This window comes from Equus caballus, chromosome 14, assembly GCF_041296265.1.
Source record: "Equus caballus isolate H_3958 breed thoroughbred chromosome 14, TB-T2T, whole genome shotgun sequence".
NCBI lineage: Eukaryota > Metazoa > Chordata > Mammalia > Perissodactyla > Equidae > Equus > Equus caballus.
Window position 1 is genome coordinate 63,141,580 of NC_091697.1, and position 20,284 is coordinate 63,161,863.

General features: G+C 38.4%; 1 pseudogene; it reads right to left on the reverse strand.

Annotated features, from left to right (window-relative positions):
• Positions 1 to 18,923: 18,923 nt before the first annotated feature.
• Positions 18,924 to 19,871, reverse strand: LOC100063619 (large ribosomal subunit protein uL6-like; annotated as a pseudogene).
• Positions 19,872 to 20,284: the final 413 nt, after the last annotated feature.

Here is a 20,284-nt window from a genome sequence, read left to right on the forward strand (position 1 = left end):
AATGTTACATTACATTTTATTGAACCAGTCTGAACATTATTATTGCCGTTATTATCTTTCCTTTCCAAGTGCCATATCTCGTTCTCTCTTGAGTTGATGCATTCTGATTACTTCTGCTTACTTTAGAGATTTGCTTTTTCTGGTAAAAAATGCTTGACTAGAACCTCCCATATTCAAATTTCTTCAAGTTATAACCACTTGCTGTCAAATTTAAATAATCTCCCTTATCTTATTGGAATCCATTTGTTCATTTCCAACCCGCACCTTCCATTTAATACTATATGGAACTGTTCTTGAGTACACATTCTCCCTAACTACAAGGGACAAATGTGTCTTTCATTAGTCTCAGTCATAACTACAGCCCCACATCACCCAAGGAGTCAGGACAGCAAACACAACGTCTGTGCAAACATGACTGTGGCAGAATTGAGTGTGACTGAAACATTCCATGGGTCCAGTTCACCTTGGATTAAGCTAGAGAACTGATTTCCAGGATTTTGAAAACAGCTGTGATGGAGCAGACAGGCCATTTAGTGAGAGTCACAGAGGTGGGGCCTGGTTTGGGCTATTTGCCTCTTTTCATTTCCTGAAAAGCTTCATTTCATTTCCTATATCGCTCCATGTTTCCTATCAGGCTTATCACTGTTTGTCAAAACTGCGTTATTCACCCTGGTGTACGAATCTAACGATGCACCAACTATTTCTGTTTGTTTGGGAGTTTTGTTTTATGGTTTTGGGGTGGATTTTTTTTGAGGTTTTTTGTGTTTGGCTATGGTTCAGAGAAAGGAAGTTCTGAGCCCCCATGTTCAGCTTTAACCTTGTAGCCTTTGCTTCCCTATCTTTGATAAATAGTCCAATTCTGCACAGAAGAAATATACAAATTGGATTCAAATTTACCTTTGTGAGTTGTAGAAAGTGCCTTGGTTCAACAGAGGCCTCTTCAGGTACGAGCTTTGGACACAGAAAATCATGTCAGGTCCAGACCCTCCCAGTTTGAACTCCTTTCTCTCCCTAACCTCTCATCCTCAAGTGCTAAAAAAAGTAAATCACAGGGGTCTTAGTCCATTCAGGCTACTATAACAAAAATATCATAGACTGGGTGGCTTACACAACAAACACTTATTTCTCACAATTCTGGAGGCTGGGAAGTCCAAAATCAAGGTGCCTACAGACTGGGTGTCAGGTGACAGCTGCTTCCTGGGTTCACAGATGGTCGTCTTTTTGCTGCGTCCTCACACGGCAGAAGGGACAAGAGCTCTCTCAGGTCTCTTTTACAAAGGCGCTAATCCTATTCATGAGGGTTTCAACCTCATGACCCAATCACCTCCCAAAGGCCTCAGCCCCTAACACTGTCACATTAGGGGTTAGGATTTCAATATATGAATTTGGGGGGACACAAACATTCAGTCCATAACAACAGTAACCAGAGATGATTAGTATCAGGAGAAGTTGAGAGACAATATTAGTGAAATATAATATATGTAACCAGTATATCTTATTTCACGGGTTGTTTCTTGAATAACAACCAGCCTTGCCCGACGAGGGTCCCTGATGCCACACTGGAGACCCCAATGTCCATATTAGTAAGAAATCAGTTTCTCTCTTGGATTCCCTTGCCCTTCCACACATGTAGAAATGCCAGGATGCTAAACAGTCTCAGAAGGGAATCCTGCTGGTTTCCATCTCACTACTTTGCTACTTTGGAGCCAGATGTACTCCCTTAAAGCTGGCGAAATTAATGGCAGTTACTGAAGCTGGTTGGCTTAGAATGAGCAGGTACACCAAAGGCAGATGAAGCTGCAGCTGAAGCGTAAACAGCCTCAAGAGGCTTCCTCTGCCTGATGCTGCCGTTTCTGCTGGTCCTTAAATAGGATCCAAAGTGATGAGCTGAGGCTGGCCTCTGCCAGTACACCCCCTGCCCAGGCTATAGCGGTGCTTCTAAGTTCCATGGAGGGAGAGTCCAATCTCTGAGCACTCAGCTCAGCCAAGAAGCTCCACACCAACCTTCCTGAGCTCCTTACTGCAGCTCTTTAGATTTCACTACCTGGCCTTTTCCACATGTCAGGAGCCCCATCCTGGATGCTGGTGCCAGGAACCTCATGGACCCCAAAACCACCTGACCTCTTGCTTGTCACCCCCTAGAACTAGAGGCCCCTTCTACTTTCAAACTTCAGCCCAGGCTCAGATTCTACCACCAAGTGAGTGAGAAGGGAGCAAAAACTCACCAACAACTGCTATTACCAGATCTCTAACCCCTACAGCCTAAAGTCTGATTAGGCACAAGGCAGTCATCCACTTTTATGTATAATGCTTTCTTGAAAAGGTGAATAACAGCCAAACGTGAGGATTTTGAAATACTTCCTGGGATTCATTTCGTGAGTGCTAAAATTGCATTTAATTATATATCCATATGTACCAGTCATGAAAGTGGTTGCTTCTAATGGTAAGGAAATGGGGAACAAAGTCAGGAAGCAGTTGTGTTTCATAAGACAAAATATAGAACTCTTGACTCTTTAAAATATGACTATTTGTAGATTTTATAATATAAAAACAAAAAAATTAAGAATAAATACTACTTTGAGATAAAACAAAAAAACTTTGGCAAGAAGAAGTAGATCACATACAGATTCAGGAAAAAGAACAGCTCAGACTTCTCAACAATAACACTAGAAGCCAGAGGCAATGGAGAAATGCTTTCTCATTTTTGAGGAAAATGGTTTCTGAATTCAAATTCTATTCTCAATCAAACTCTTATGTCTTGCAGTAGAATCAAGGCATCTTTAGGTATACAAGGCATATTGACCAGGTTAGCTTAAAACAGCAAAAGTTTCTCTAGTCAGTTGCTGTGGTCTGAATGTTTGTGTCCCCCCCAAATTCATCTAATGCTCAGTGTGAGGTGTTAGGAGAAGGGGGACTGTGGGAGGTGATTAGGGCGTGAGGGCGGAGCCGTTATGAATGAGATTAACGCTCTTAAAAGGAGACCCAAGAAATCTCCCTTGCCCCTTCCGCCGTGTGAGGACACAGGAGACGTCCACAATCTGCAACCCAGAAGAGGGCCTTCACCAGAACTTGACCGTGCTGGCAGCCTGATCTTAGACTTCTGGCCTCCGGAACTGTGAGAAATTTTGGTGGTTTTAAGTCACCCAGTTTGTGGTATTCTATGATAGCAACTTGAACAGACGAAGACACCAGTTTAAGCCGACAGGACTAGTTATGAGATGGAGAGAGTTCACAGAGTGAGGGAGGAAAAGCGGACTGTGCTTTTAGGAGTGACACCCCAGCACCGCAGCACAGAGCTGCCCGTCGAGCCAGTGGAAACCGCCAAGCCAGCAGGCTGCTGTCACAGGTGCCAGTTCCAACCTCTGCCTCTGCCTCTGCCATCATCAGGAGGTGCGGAATCAGGTGCTGCAGTCACACTTTGGACTCCAGGACCCTGCTGTGCTGCCTCACCCAGATCTGCACCTGCCAAGTGGAAGCCTCAGGCCCTGACTCCTTCCCAAGTAATTCAGCTCTGGATCCAGATTCTGACTCTGGAACAGATGCAGCTGACTGGTGGAATCAAAACCACATGTCTGCAATCTAACAACAGAAAACAACCTGAAAAATTTCTTTGTTAAGAATGAGGAATTTATCATATGGGAAACTGTTAAATGATGGGAAGTGGGTGTTCAAAAATTTGGGACAGCCTGAATGACAAACGATCACTACAGGCAGACTTGAACTTTTACCTCTTGTAGACCGTTTCTTACGAAGCAACCAGAAGATACTAGGTTTTTTCAAGGGAATGAATCCAGCAAGAGCGAGATACAAAATTAGGAAATGGGAGATCTAACACAGGGAGGCAGGCAAAGGAAGTTCCCAAGATGCCGACGAAGGGAAAGTCTAAACAGATTCCAGTGGAGCAGGAGGGCAGAGCTCACACAGAAGGGATGGGAATGGGGCAGGGGAAGAATCAGATAGATTACCTCGTTTTCAACTCTACTGAAAGTATCCAGAGAATTATGATAGGCACAGAGAGCACTGAACAACTGGGGAGAAAGGCAACTATTAACCCTAAGAAAACAAAAAGCTATATAAGAAAGGAAACATAATCTTAGCACGCTACATGTCTCAGGTATGAATAGCATTTGCGTGGGCATGATAGTGTAAACACTCAATATTGCTACTCAGTATTGGAAGCAGTGATGCAACTATATTGGGAGGCTAGACTAAGGAGAAGAGAACGTGTTGGAAGGGAAAATACAGCAGGATACAAGCACTAAGTCCTCATTTTCTACTTTAGGAAGCCAAAGATAATATGTAACATTTAAAAGTAAGAAATAGTAATATAAGCATCTTACTTAGAATGTGGAAGTAAACATTAGAAGAAAGTTTTTTTAAAATATCAAAAATTGTTGCTTTGAGGGAGTAGATTTTTGGAGTAGGAAGGGGTGAAGACTGCTGTTTTCATTATAAGCCTGACAGCATCATCTCACTTTAAAGTCATATATATATATATACATATACACACTTATACATATATATACACACATATTAGTTAAAATTAAAAAGTCAAATGTAGAAAAAAAGCATCTGTTGGTGTACATTTTTAGCTTCTTTCTTAAGACTCATATATCTGCTGCCTCAAATCCCCCCCTTTCTGTGGTACACCTGCTCATTCTATAAACCATTCTCTCATCCTGTCAAGATGACAAACTACATTGGCCACTGGCTCCTTCCTGAAAATCAACCCTAGAGAAACTATAGAAGCCAGAGGGAAACGTGGATTTGAGGAACTAATAACAACAAATAAAATAAAATAAAACACTGTGAGAATTCCCCAGGGAGTCTGAAATCTCAGGAATTGTTATATGGGGGCAGGGGGAGAGGAGGGAGCCGAGAAGGGGAGGGAAAGAAGAGACGGGCTTCAGCCTGGGAGGGAGGCAACCAGAGGTGACCATGAGAAGAGAGGAGAAAGGAGAACAACTTTCTGTTCTGCTCTGGCTTCTCCCCCACATGGACAATCACAGTCTGCCAATCACAGTTGTTGGCAGCAACAGCCACGGCTGCAGGATCAGGAGGGTACAACAAGAGATGTGCAAAAGCCCTGCGGGAGTAAGAAGGGATGAACGGGTGGATGTGTACCAACCAGTTACCCTTGGGTATTCACCGCTGTACCCCTCCCACTCCAAACCCCAGGGCAAGGGGAGTAAATTTATGGAGACAGCTTCTAGAGAGTTCAAATGGGAAATGCACACTAGAGAAGTTACTTGTGGATGGTGGGCAAATTGGAATGATTACCATCAGTTCTGTGGGCCCTGAGGTTCTCTTCCCTGACCTTAATTCACCTGCAGGTACGTCAACTGGTGACTGGGATATAGCCCTTTCTCAACACAGAAACATGTGTAGTAACTGATATTCCAAGGGGAGGAAGAGTTCTTGGGACAAAATAACGGGAAATCCATATAAGGAATACAACTACTATATAAGAAAGACAACAAACTCAACAATATAAACCATCTAAATTAGAATTATGAGAAGAGATGGACCAAGAAATTAAAATAATGATGATGAATATCTTAAGAGGTTAAGGCCGATTCAGCAAGATGAAGCAACAACAAGAAAACATAAAATGAATCAAATTGAGTATTATGTATGAAATATGTAATAGCGGAAGTGAACGAAACAATAGAAAGGATATATAGAAAGATGGATAAAGGATGAATAAATCAGCGAGTTGGAAGATCAGACTGAGAAACTTTCCTGGAAGTCAGCAGGAAAGGGTGAAGAGAGAAAATACAAAAGAAAGCTAGGAGATGTGGAGGGTGGAAGGAAAAGTGCTAACACCTGTGAGCAGTGGCTTTGTGCTGTGTCAGCTTAGCTAGGCTGAACTACGTTTCCCCAAATTCATTTTCCTGTACATTTCCAGTTAGGGTGGGCCATAAGCAAGATCCCTGTGAAAGGTTTGAGGGTGTTGTCACTTACCTGCCAGCTCCCCTCATTGGTGTGAAGCAGCAGTGGAACATCCAACTGCTCCATCTTCTGTAGATCCTCGCTAAGCTGCTCTGACTCCTGGACCAGGTGTGGGTTTGGTAATTGTGGTGAAAGGCTCCAGTTTCTGCAAGAAACACATATAATCAAGGTTAGAGGCAACAAGAACTAACATGAGTTTTGGTCTGTCTTCACAAGCTCCAGCTTGTGCTTGTGGGTTCCAGCTTGTCTTCTCACCATGCCCCCTTTTACTTCCATCTTCCCTTTCCAACTGCCTGTTCTGTAGTTTTAAAGCTCCAGGGTTGGAAATAAAGACCATGGCCTCACAGAGACTGCTTAACCAGCTCTCACAGTTCCCCAAGGTCAAATCCCTGCCACGTATGTATTCCCCTTCCGCACGCCCGTGATATTGATATTATCTCAAATTTTAGTTCTAGGTTGTTTTGGATACATTTATAAATTTGTTCTTTTTCTCACTTCAGTCCTTAATAAAAACACAAACTCTACCAAGAAATTTCATCACCTTTACCATATTTCTTGAATATTGAATATTGCTTCCAACACATATTTTTATTATAACTTCATTCTCAGTCTTACCTGAAATACATACGTGTGTGTGTGTGTATATATATATGTACACACATATATGTATTTTTTAAGTCATTATATTTGGAAGACAATTTGGCTGGATATAAAATTCTAGGTTCAAATTTATTTTCCTTTAATATTTAAAAAGCAATTTTCCTATTTGTCATCTGCGCCCACTGTTCAACTTCCTCCAGTTGATGATCTCTCCATTATCTCTGGAAGGTTTTTAAATTCTTTCCTTGTCTTTGATGTTCTTGTTTTATTCTGATGTTTCTAGGTTTAGAGTTTTCCTTATCTCCTTTTCATTTTTTTCTCTCTTTCTGTATCTGGGTGTAATAGAGTTCAATCAGAGAAGCAGAACCATTAGGATATACGTGTGTGTGTGTGTGTGCGCGCGCGTACACACACAATAACAATAATATATATATACACAAATGAGTTCATTAAATTATTTGTCTAGTTAGGAGGAATATACAGATATTGATAAGTTTAAGATATTAATAGGAATAAGTAAACAGGGAAAGGGTCTTAAGGAAAGCCACACTTGAACAAAAATAGAATAATTTTTTTAGCCAGCAGAAAACAAAAAGAAAATGCAGTACATTGAAAATACAGGGAGAAATAACTTCTAATATAATGGCAATTACAGAAAATGCAAACGATGTTAATTCACAAATAAAAAGACAAATACTCTCTGACGGTATTAAGAAATAAAAACAAAATCAAAAATATGTTGTCTCTGAGAAACATTCTTAAAACCAAAAGATACAAAAAAGGTTGAAAATAAAAGAGTGCAAGACAAAACACACACACACACATACACACACAAATAGTAATCATAATAGCTGACAAAATAGAATTTAAGGTAAAAGGTAAACAAAACAGAGTGAGAAGATGTAACTATCACAAACATATATGAACTAATATTAGGTTATAATAACTGACAGCATACAGAGAGAAACATATACATAGTTAGGGTTTTTAACACCCAACTATCAGAAATGTATTAAGTAAACAAAAATTCAGCAGATTTTTATCTAAACACTATAACTGGAAGGCTTATACTATTAATTATATTGTTCAGATCTTTGATAGGTATGTCCTAATGGCATGCTGTGTATAATATATATCTTTTGATATATATACTATAATAGTTCATGCAAGTAGCAAATATACATTTTTTAGAAGCAGGCATATATTTACATGAATATTTTAGGTCTACAGGAAGTGTCAATAAACTCACCAGGAACAACAGCTTACAGATTATACCCTCCAAACATAATGAAATGATATTAGAAATTAATCAAAGGAAAACCTTTTAAATGTTTCACATTTTGAAAATATCATATTACCAAATAACTCATAGGTTAAAAATGAAATTATAATCAAAATGAAGAAATATCTAGAACTGAATGAACATGAAAACCCAAAATGTATAGGACATAACTATAGCAGTATTTAGAAGAGCGTTTATATACCTTTAAATGTGTATCAGGAAACAATAAAAGTTGAAAAGGAATATTCTCAGCATCCAACTCAAGAAGTTATAAAAAAGAACATCAAAGTGAACCCAAAGAAGAAAAAGGATATAATAAAGGAAAAGAAACAATATAATAATTTTTTCAAGTAGAGGAGATTAGTAAGACTAAAAGCTCTGTTTCCGAAAAGGTTATCAAGATAAACCTCTGATAAAACTGATAAGAAAAAAAGGAGATGACAAAAATAAATAAAACATGGATCAGAAAATGAAGATGGGAAATAATTACAGATTTAAAAAACAAACAGATAAAATGGATAAATTCCTGGAAAATATATAAAATGCCAAACTGGCACACAAAGAAAAAGGGGATTTAAAATAGACTCACAAGGATTAAAGAAATTTAATTAGTAGTTAAAACTCAATCCCAAAGATCTCTAGACCCAGATGCTTTTAAAATGGACTCTATCAAACTTCCAAAACCACAATTCCCGTATTATATAATCTGTTCCAGAAAATGCAAAAGGAAAGAATAATTCTCAGTTCATTTTATGAAACTAATATAATCTCATTTCCCTTAATGATTCTCAATTTTAAGCCATAGTTTAGAAAGTTTTCCCCACCCCTAGCTTATAGGGGAATTCATTTACATCTTCCCTAGTACTTGCATGGTTCCATTTTATTTTTACATTTATGTCTCTGATCCATTTGGAATCTATTCTGGTATATGCTACAAATAATGGATCCAATTTTCTCTATTCCCATATGGCTACACATGGTGTGCTGGAGCTGGCTTATGCCAGCTCAGAAGAGCTAATTCTTAAATTTTCAGGAATTTTGTGAGCTGATTGTTAAACACAGCGATTATTACAAAATAGATTATATAAACTTTCAGTGAGAAAAACCATGTTAAAAGCAAAGCTAATAAATATTCAAAACTCATCACTTTGTAATTATTTTAATATATTTTACTACTATCAAGGCTCTTGAGGTTATTTATGTCTATAGTATCTGTATGGTAGAGATTCTGTAGAATGGTATGCTGCTGTACATCTCTTCTCACCTGTGTATTAAACATTATACTACTAGCGTGAAATTGGCTGTGGTGGGAGCATTCCCACCACAGAAATTGGCAATGCTAAAATCAGGGCTAAATTTATTGTTTTGTTGACTGTGTAGAACTGCAGTCACTATGGCCAGTAGGCCAAATCCAGCCCACCACTTGTTTTTATAAATAAAAATTTACTGGAACACAGCCACACCAATTTGTTTACATATTGTCTATGGCTGCTTTCGTGCTATAATGGCAGAGTTAAATAGTTGCAACAGATACCATATGGCCCCCAAAACCTAAAGTATTTCCTGTCTGGCTCTTACAGAAATTTTGTCAACCCCTGATCTAGATTTAAGAAAATGATGGAGAAAATGTTAGCAATGTAGGTTAATCTTAAAAGTGTATCATATCTGTAGCTGTTACATTGTGACCAGCACAAAAAATTGAGAAATAATCTTCCAATACTTAAAAACTATTATCCAATTCAGCAAAGAAGTTATTCACCTGATTGACAAGTCAGGATTCAACATACATCTTTGTCATTTCACTTCCACATTATTCATTAATGTAAATGAGAATAAGTACCTACATTCATGTGAGAATTACACTCATCAATTGAAACCATAGGTTGGTTATGGACAAGAGTTTGGCAAAAATCAAGGAAAGCATCCTGTGAGAACCAATTAACTATACAGAGTTTACAATAGAGAGTATTCTATGTTTTATTACTATTTGTAAGTTGCTTGCTAAACATCCTTTATATCAGTAAAATTTATAATATACATATATACACACACATACACATGTGTTTAACATGTGTGTCAAACATTTACCAGCACGACACTGGCTACGCAGCATCTCAATTTCACTTATTAAAAAGTTTACAGCTCTAGTTCAAAGTGAAACACAATGGAACCATAATCTATGACACTCATCCAGAACTAGAAAGCAAAGAATAATGTTTGAATAGTTTGTCAGCTGACTTCCGTTGACAAACATTATGCTGAATTTTCTTAACTGTGCTAATCTTTATGTAACTAAACACAGTCTACTTTCTATTATTAAAAATATTTATTTTTAAAAATGCACCTTTTCGGGGGCAGCCCTGTGTCCACATAGTTAAGTTCGTGGGCTCTGCTGTGGCGGCCCAGGGTTTCACTGGTTTGGATCCTGGGCGCGGACATGGCACCACCCATCAGGCCATGCTGAGGCGGCGTCCCACGTAACACAACCAGAGGCACTCACGACTAGAATATACAACTATGTACTGGGGGACTTTGGGGAGAAGGGAAAAAAAAAAAGAAGATTAGAAGATTGGCAACAGATGTTAGCTCAGTTGCCAATCTTTAAAAAAAAAATACATCTTTTCCTCTGATTTGAGATGCTGTCTTTACTGTATACTCAATTTCCATATGCAGTGTAGTCTACTTCTCACTTTTCTACTTTGCCCCATTAGTCTATCTGTCTATTCATGAGTCAATACCAAGTTGTCCTAGTTATACAGGGTTTATGGTTTGTTGTGACATTTGGTAACTGCAACCCCTCCTGTTCTCGCCCAGTTGCTCTTCTCTTTCAGGCTTTTAGCAATACTTGCTTGTTTGTTCTTTCACATAAATTTTACAATTGACTTGTCTAGCTCTAGGGGGCGAATCCAACGATATTCTTATTGGGCATTTCATAAATTTATAAATTAAAATAGAGAAAACAGATATTTTCTATAGTGTTGAGTTTTCTATCCAAAAACAGGGCACATTTTTCCATTTGCTGAGTTTTGTAACTTTCAGGTGTATTTTCCTCATATAGGTTTTGGATACTTCTAGTCAAGTTTTACCTTGGCACTTATGTTCTTTTTTTTAATATCATAAAAGGAATCCTCTCCTCTATTATATTTTGCAATTGGTTTTTGTTTCTATTATGAAGACTATTGATTTTTGAAGGTTAATATTATAAGCCACTACATTACCAAATTATTTTATTGTTTGAGATCAATTTCTATTAATTCTTTTGGATTTTCCAGAAGTATAATTGTGTCATCTGAAAATAGAGTTCTAACTCTTCATTTCCAATTATTATATCCTCCAACTGTTTTCTCTTGTCTAATAACAATAGATAACAGCTTCAAAATAATGTTATATAGGAGTAGAAATTGTATGATCCCCACCTAGTACCTAACTTAAGTGGGAAAGGCTTACTGTTGCCTCATTAAGTAAAACGCGAGGTTAGAGGCTGAATTATATATATTTTATTATATTGAGGAAGTGTAGTGGGCCCCCAAAGATATCAGGTCCTATTCCCTAAACCTGTAAATATTACGTTATATGGCAAAGACTTGCAGATGTGATTAAGCTAGGGATTTTGAGATAGAGAGATTATCCTGGATTATACATGTGGGCCCTAAACACAATCACATGTATCCTTATTAGCGGTTGGCAGAGGAAGATTTGATATACACACAAAGAGAGAAAGCAATGTAACCACAGTGGAAGAGATTGGAATGATGTGACCACAAGTCAAGGAATGCTAGCAGCTACTGGAAAGAGGAAGAGGCAAGCAACAGATTTTCACCTACAGCCTCCAGAGGGGTTTTGGCCCTGCTGACACCTTTATTTTGGTCCAGTGATGTTGATTTCGGACTTCTGGCCTCCAGAACTACGAGAGAATACATTTGTGATATTTTGGGGGCTTAAAAAAAATGAGGAACTTTGCAATCATCTACCTATAAAAAGCCAAAAGAATCAAAATGATTACCATAACTATTCAGACAGCTCAGCATGGTTGCCAGATAGAACATCAACTTAAAAATTTTAAACTTACAGGGGCCAGCCTGGTGGCGTAGTGGTTAAGTGCACACTCTGCTTCACCAGCCCAGGGATTGCCAGTTCAGATGCTGGATGTGGACCTACACACCACTCATCAAGCCATGCTGTGGCAGCATCCCACATAGAGGAACTAGAATGATCTACAACTAGGAGATACAACTATGCACTGGGGCTCTGAGGAGGAAAAAATAAAAAGAGGAAGATTGGCAACAGATGTTAGCTCAGGGCCAATCTTCCTCACCAAAAAAACATTTTTTTAACTTACAAAATCATCAAAGGCATATATAAAATATAAAAGATAAAGCACCACTCACTATACACAGTATCTAGGAATTAATTTAGTCAAGACTATATAAGACTGCCATGGAGAAAAATTAAAAATTCAATGAAGGATATAAAGATGATCTAAATAAACAGACAGACAATTCATATTCTTAAAGGGGATGACTTAATATTATAAAGATGATAATTATCCCCAAATTGATCCACAAATTCAACGCAATGACAGTCAAAATGCCAGTTGCATTTTTTGAAGAATTGATAAACTGGGTCTAAACATTTTATAGAACAAATGTCCACAAATAGCTAAATAATGAAAAAGAAGACTTAAGAGGGAAACTCACCATACCAGGCCATCGTTATGAAAAAAGAAAAGTGTGGTTTGCACTGAAAGAACAATTAGACCAAAGCAACAAGAAAGAATGCTCAGAATCAGACCAACACCCACTTGGAGTGAGATCCAGAGTCTGACTTAATTGCCAATTCAGGTGGTACCACAAATCAATGGGAAAGAATTAATTACTTGGAGTCAGAATTAGGAAAACTTATTTACTACATAAAGAAAAATAAAGTAACTCTTAGACCAAAAGTGGTCACAAGTATATTAAAGATCTAAATGTAAAAAACAAAACTATAAAGTTAATAGAAGAAAATATAGCACAATATCTTTGTAATCTAGAAGTGAGGACAGACTTTTTAACAAACTCAAAAGACACAAACCATAAAGACAAAAACTTAATGAATTTGATTAAAGGAAAACTAAGAATCTCTTCTCAATGAACAAAATGATGGATACAGTTAACAGACAGAAGATATTTGCAAAATGTTTAACTAACAAGGGACCAATATGCAGAGTATACACAGAAATCTTGCTAAGCAACTGGAAAAAGACAGGAACTCCAGAAGAAGACAGACAAGGATATGACCAAGTAATTTACAGGAAAGAAAACCAAAAGGCTGAGAAGCATATGAAGAGGTATTCTAACTAATTAGTATTCAGAGAAAGGCAAATTAAACTAAAATGATGTCAGTTCTTCATAATTTGATCTATTAATTCAACGCAATCCCAATCAAAAGCCCAGCAAGTTATTTTGCGGATATCAACAAACATTCAAAGTTTATATGGAGAAGCAAAAGTCCCAGAATAGCCAGCACGATACTGAAGAAGCAGAACAAAGTCAGAATGCTACCTGACATTGACTTACTATAATCTACAGAATTCAAGACAGTGTGGAATTGGCGAAAGAACAGACATATAGATCAATGAAACAAAATAGAGGGCCCAGAAATAGACACACATAAATGTAAACTGATCTTCAACAAAGAAGCAAAGGAGGAAAGGTAGTCTTTTGTTTATTGAATACATTTATTTTATTTTTTATTGCAGTAACATTGGATTGTAACATTATATAGCTTTCAGATGTACATCGTAATATATTTTGAATTCTGTGTAGATTACATCATGTTCATCACCCAAAAACTAATTATAGTCCATCACCACACATGTGAGCCTCATCACCCCTTTTCCCTTCCCCCTCCTCCCTTCCCCTATGGTAACCACCAATCCAATCACTGTTGCTATGTGTTTGTTTGTCATTGTTTTTATCCTCTACTTATGACTGAGATCATGTTATTTGACTTTCTCCCTCTGACTTATTTCACTTAGCATAATATCCTCAAGGTCTATCCATGTTGTCACAAATGGCCGGATTTCATCATTTCTTACGGCTGAGTAGTATTCCATTATGTATATATACCACATCTTCTTTATTCATTCGTCTCTTGCTGGGCACCTAGGTTGCTTCCAAGTCTTGGCTATTGTGAATAATGCTGCAGTGAACATAGGGGTGCATGTATCTTTATGCATTTGTGTTTTCAACAAATGAAAAGACAACCTAACAATTGGGAGAAGATATTTGCAGACCATATATCAGATAAGGGGTTAATATCCAAAATATACAAAGAACTCATACATTGCAACAACAAAAAAACCAACAACTCAATTAAAAAATGGGCAAAAGATCGGAACAGAGATTTCTCCAAAGAAGATATACAGATGGCCAACAGGCATATGAAAAGATGTTCAACATCGTTAGCTGTCAGGGAAATGCAAATCAAAACTATAATGAGATATCGCTTCACTCCAGTCAGAATGGCTATAATTAACAAGACAGGAAACAACAAGTGTTGGAGAGGATGTGGAGAGAAGGGAACACTGTACACTGCTGGTGGGAGTGCAAACTGGTGCAGCCACTATGGAAAGAAGTATGGAGTATCCTCAGAAAATTTAAGAATAGATCTAGCATATGATTCAGCTTTCCATTGCTGGGTATTTATCCAAAGATATTGAATAAATTTGATATTGTGTAAGTGTAAGGTGTACCACATGTTACTTTGATACATTTATATATTGTAATATGATTGTCAGTGTAGCAATATTTATCACATTATGTAATTATAATACAATATTCAAAAAATGGTGCTAGAATAACTAGACAACCATACACAAAAAAACGAATCTAGACAGAAACCTTACACCCTTCACAAAAATTAACTCCAAATGGATCATAGAACAAAATATAAAATGCAAAACCATAAAACTCTTAGAACATAACATAGGAGAAAATCTAAATGACCGTGGGTATGGTGATGACTTTTTAGATACAATACCAAAGGCATGATACATGAAAGAAATAATTGATAAGCTGAACTTCACCAAAATTAAAAACTTCTGCTTTGCAAAAGACACTACCAAGAGAATGAGAAGAGAAGCCACAGACTGGGAAAAGTATTTGCAAAAGACACATCTAATAAAGGACTGTTATATAAAATATATAAAGAACTCTTAAAACTCAACAATAAAAAACTAAAAACCTGATTAAAAAATGAACAAAAGATGTGGACACCTCACCAAAGAAGATCAACGGATAGCAAATAAGCATATGAAAAGATGCGCCCACATCATACGTCATTAGAGAAATGCAAATTACAACAATAGTGAGATACCACCACACACCTATTAGAACGGCCAAACTCCAGAACACGGACACCACCAACTACTGGTGAGGATGTGGAGCAACAGGATCTCTCGTTGCTGGTGGGAATGCAAAACAGCACAGCTACTTTGGAAGACAGTTTGGTGATCCCTTGCAAAACTAAACATACACTGACCACACAATTCAACAACACTTCTTGGTATGTACCCAAATGAGTTGAAAACTAACACAAAAAACATGCACACAGATGTTTATAGTAGCTTTTTCATAGTTGCCATAACTTGGAAGTAACCATTCAGTGGGTGAATGGATAAATAAACTGTGGTATTTCCAGACAATAGAAAATTACTTAGAGCTAAAATCAAATGAGCAATTAAACCATGAAAATGACATGGAGGAATCTTAGATGTATATTACTAAGTGAAAGAAACCAATCCGAAAAGGCTACATACTATATGTTTCCAACTATACGACATTCTGGAAAAGGCAAAGCTATAGAGATAGTAAAAAGATCAGTGGTTGCCAGGGGTTAGGGAGCAAGGAGGGATGAATCAGCAGAACCAGGATTTTTAGGACAGTGAAACTATTCTGTATGAGACTATAATGGTGGACACGTCAAAACTTACAGAATGTACAATACCAAGAGTGAACCTTAATGTAAACTTGGACTTTGCATGATTATTTGTCAATACAGGTTCATAACAAATGTACCAGTCTGGCGCAAGATGTTAACAATGGAGGAGACTGGGGGAGGGTGGGACAGGGTGTAATGGGAACTCTCTTTACTTTCCACTCAATTTTGCTGTTATCCTAAAACTGCTCTAAAAAACAAAGTCTATTTAAAAGAATAAAAACAAAATGAGGCATCACTTTGCTCCTGTTATAGGGGCAGATATTGGGAAGCTGGGTAATACTAAGTGTTGGTGGAGAGGAAGGGATATCATGCTCTGCTAGTGGGCATGTAGACGGGCGCACATTCTATAGCACAATCTGGTAAAGCTATAGCACCATTTGGTCAGATTAAGCGTGCATATATCTAGAACCCATGCCTGGGTACCTATCATACACATCTATAAGGGGACAAACAGGGGGATGCACAGGTTTGTTGGAGGCTATCTGGGTGCTCCTTATCTAGGATGGGGGAAGGGAAGGTGAATAGGCTAACTATGGTGGTTGCACTAGTTAGAAGGCCACAGACCTGAAATATACATGGCAACACATATAATATTAAAAACACAATGAGAAAAAGAAAAATATAGAATGAAATATAGAACACAGTGCCATTAAAAGTAAATTTTAAATATATGGACCCCAAAGAATACATACAAATAAAAGGATCCACATTAAATACATTAGAATAGTTTCCTATGTGGGAGGAGGGGAATAGGAGTTAAGAATCTGCATAAAAGTTTTGGTAAAGTTTTTAAAAAACTAAATTAAATGGCAACTTTGTGTAGACCAATGGTAATAATAGGCCATAAACTGAGGAGTGTGGTTAGTTTAAATCAATGCACCTGAGATCCAACTAAAGATGGATACAGAGAGAGAGAGCTGATAGATAGATAGATAGATAGATAGATAGATAGATAGATAGATAGGCTATTCTCTCTCCCATTATGGCCATTGAAATACCACCACTACCACCACCTGCCCAGAGAGTTTCATTCTCAACCCATTTGATCTTAGTCTTATATGTAACTTTGAAGCTCTTTATATGAAAACAGTTAAGAAGACCTTTTATTTCAGGATGTAAATACCATCCATCCAATCTTCTCCCTTTATCTCAATAAGTCCTCTCCCACTTTCCACACCTTGCACTGCAATTTGTAATGTTTACCCTGCTCATTACAACCTGATATGAACTATACAAATGAAAGAATAGAGGAAGGGTCTCCTTACACAGGGAGAGAGAGAGCATCTTGAGGGAAAGAACAGCATGTGCAAATGCATGGTGGTATACAGGGCACATTTGGAGAACTACATTTAGACCATTTAGAACTCTGTATGACTGTCATTTAGACTGAGACACAGGAGCTCTAGGAGATGAATCTGCAGAGGGAGAGAGAGTCAGGTCAGTTCACAGCTGAATGTGGGTGAGGCTAAGGAGTTTGAATTTGGACCTGAGGCAAATGTGGAGTCATTGAAGGTTAAGTGAGGATGGGAGTGACTTGATTGGATTTGTTTAGAATGATCACTCTGACAGCAATGTGGAGAAAAAGGGGAGCAGGAAGGAGGGAGGGAGCCACTCAGAAAGATGTTGCAGTTGTCCATGCTTCAGCATTCATGCTTTTAACAAAAGTCCTTGGTAGCCTGACTCTCATAGCGAATTAGGCATCCAGTTGTAAAGTCAGAGGACGAGATAAAATGGTTTCCACAGTTCCCTCCCAGCTCTATGATTTTCAAATCCCGTTTATTTTACATTCAATCAAAGAAGGGAGTGATGAGGCATAAGCAGAGAAATTTGCAAATTTGTGATCAATATGCAGAACTCACATTCAGCAGACAGGAGGCATTAAAAGCTATACATGATGCTGATTGCCTAGATAATTCCCTGTGATCAAGCGCACTTTACAATTAATGATAAATTTTTTTGATTCGGGTGAGATCCGCTGTTTTCAAAAGTTTTAGTGTTTGAAATTTGATGGAAAAACTCTATTGAATTTAATGCTGAATATTCTAAATAGGGGCAGAAATATTTTAACTTTACTGGAGTCACTTCTGCATCTCCCATTCTAAATAAGATTGGATTTGATAGGAAAATCTAGGGCATTGCCATGACAATTACCAGGCTTAGTCTTAGTTCCACTTAGGTTTTATATAAGTCCAATCAGACAAAAAGCAGAGGGCTGTGAGGGGAAGAGATGGGTGCTCACCTCTGCCTCTTGTTATCAGAGCATTCGGAGTCCAACAGTAACAACACGACATTAAGCCACTGGTTCTCAACCCCGGCTGCATGTCAGAACCACCTGAGGATCTTTCGATTTACCAGGGCCTAGGCTCTATCCCTAGAGTTTCTGATTTAATTGGTCTGGAGTGAGAAGGCTTTAAAAGCTTCCCTGGTGGTTTAACGTGGCAGCCAGGGTTAAGAACCACTGTACTAGGTGATGAGCACAGCAGTTCTCAAGGCACCCCCCAGGGATGGCTGGAAGTTGGGAGTGTCTTCCAAGTGGCTGGCGCTCCAGATTTTTGTGTGTTTGGAGTATTTCATGGTTTGGTAAAGTTAATAGAATTATCACATTGAGAACAGATTAGTTATATTATTGGCTCCCCATCTAAAGAGCACCAGTGTTTTCATAAATTCTGTTCGGTGGTTTTATAGAATTTTTTTTTTAATGGAGCAAGAAGGAAGTAGGGGGAAAGGGAAGAGAGGGAGGAAACGGAGAGATCTTACCAAGAGGGTTCTCACACAGAGTTTGAGAACCTCTGGGTTCAAGAAGGAGCTGGGTCCGGAGCAAGGAACAGCAGTTGTGCAGTACACCACGTGCATCCCATCATGCCCTTGGGTATTTTGAGCACTGTTATAATTATAGTCTTCTACATTATAACATGGAATTGTCAGGGGTTTTTTATTAAGGATCATGGATCGTAATATTGCCGAAGTGACCTATCGGGATCTCTCTCTCTCTCTTTTTTTTTTTTAGAAAAAGTCCCAAATCAATAGAAGACTTTTTATTGCATCTTTAAAATATCACAAATAGATCTTAGCAATCATCCGGCATCTTGTTGTTTCCTCTTAGATCTTATTCATCAGCCTGCAGAACTGTTCCTTTTTCAGAGACATATACCATCCCCAATTTTTCTGATATCCTTGCTTTTAACTGTTGTGGCTGAATCAAAGCAGCTGAATCAAAGCAGCTAAATTGGATACAAATTCAATATCATTTCCTTCAAGATTTAACTCATCTTTCTGGGCTTGAAATACTGAACAAGCAATGCTTGGCCTCATTTGAACCCCCCGAATGTATTTTTCACCCAAGAAATTCCGGGTTTCAACAAGAGACCCATTCTCCTGCATAACATTGATGGGGAAGGGAGAACACATAAACCTCACCTTGCAATGGAAGCCCAAGATCTCACCCTCGATCATGTTCTGTACACGAATACAGATAGTCTGAACTGTGGCCACTTCCTTTCTATTTCCCCACTGCTATAGACTGAATGTTTGTGTCCCTCCCAAATTCATATGTTGAAACCTAATCCCCAGTGTGATGGTATTTGGAGGTGGGGTCTTTAGGAGGTAAGTAGGTCATGAAGGTGGAGTCCTCATGAATTGGATTAGTGACCTTATAGAAGAGACCCCAGAGAGCTCCCATGCCCCTCCCACCATGTAAGGACACAGCAAGAAGACAGCCATCTATGAACCAGGAAGCAGGTCCTCACCAGACACTGAATCTGCCAGGACCTTGATCTTGGATTTCCCAGCCTCGAGAACTGTGAGAAATAAATTTCTGTTGCCTATAAGCCACCCCGTCTGTGGTATTCTATCAGCCCAAACTGACTAAGACACCCACCATTTGTCAACCTAGAGCCTCTTCTTTTTATTTCCAAGGAGACCGAGTTCTATATTGATGTGATTAAAGTCCCTCTGCAGGGTTCCTCTGGGACCCTTCACAATAACTGTGCATCCCCCCACAATGATGTCAACATTTTCTGGAATATCAACCATAATTGTTGAGGATGGTCTTCATTCTCACCGTACATGTGGCAAAGAGCTCAAGGTCTCTTGACACTGATATAGGTAGGGGTCTTATTTATGGTATCCTTTCCTTTACATCATTGTAAAAAAGCGATTATATAAAAATATAATTGTATATTAGTTTGCTAGGACTGCCATAACAATGTACCACAAACTGGGTGCCTTAGAACAACAAAAACTTGTTGTGTCACAGTTCTGGAGATCAGAAGTCTAAAATTAAGGTCCATGCTCCCCCTGAAAACTGAAGGAGATTCCTTGCCTCTCCCCAGCTTCTGGTGGTTTGCCAGCAATCTTTGGTGGTCCTTGTTCTGCAGCTGCATAACCTCAATCTCTCCCTTCATTGTCACAAGGTGTTCTCACTGTGTGCAGTTGTCTTCACATGGCCATCTTCTTATAAGGACACCA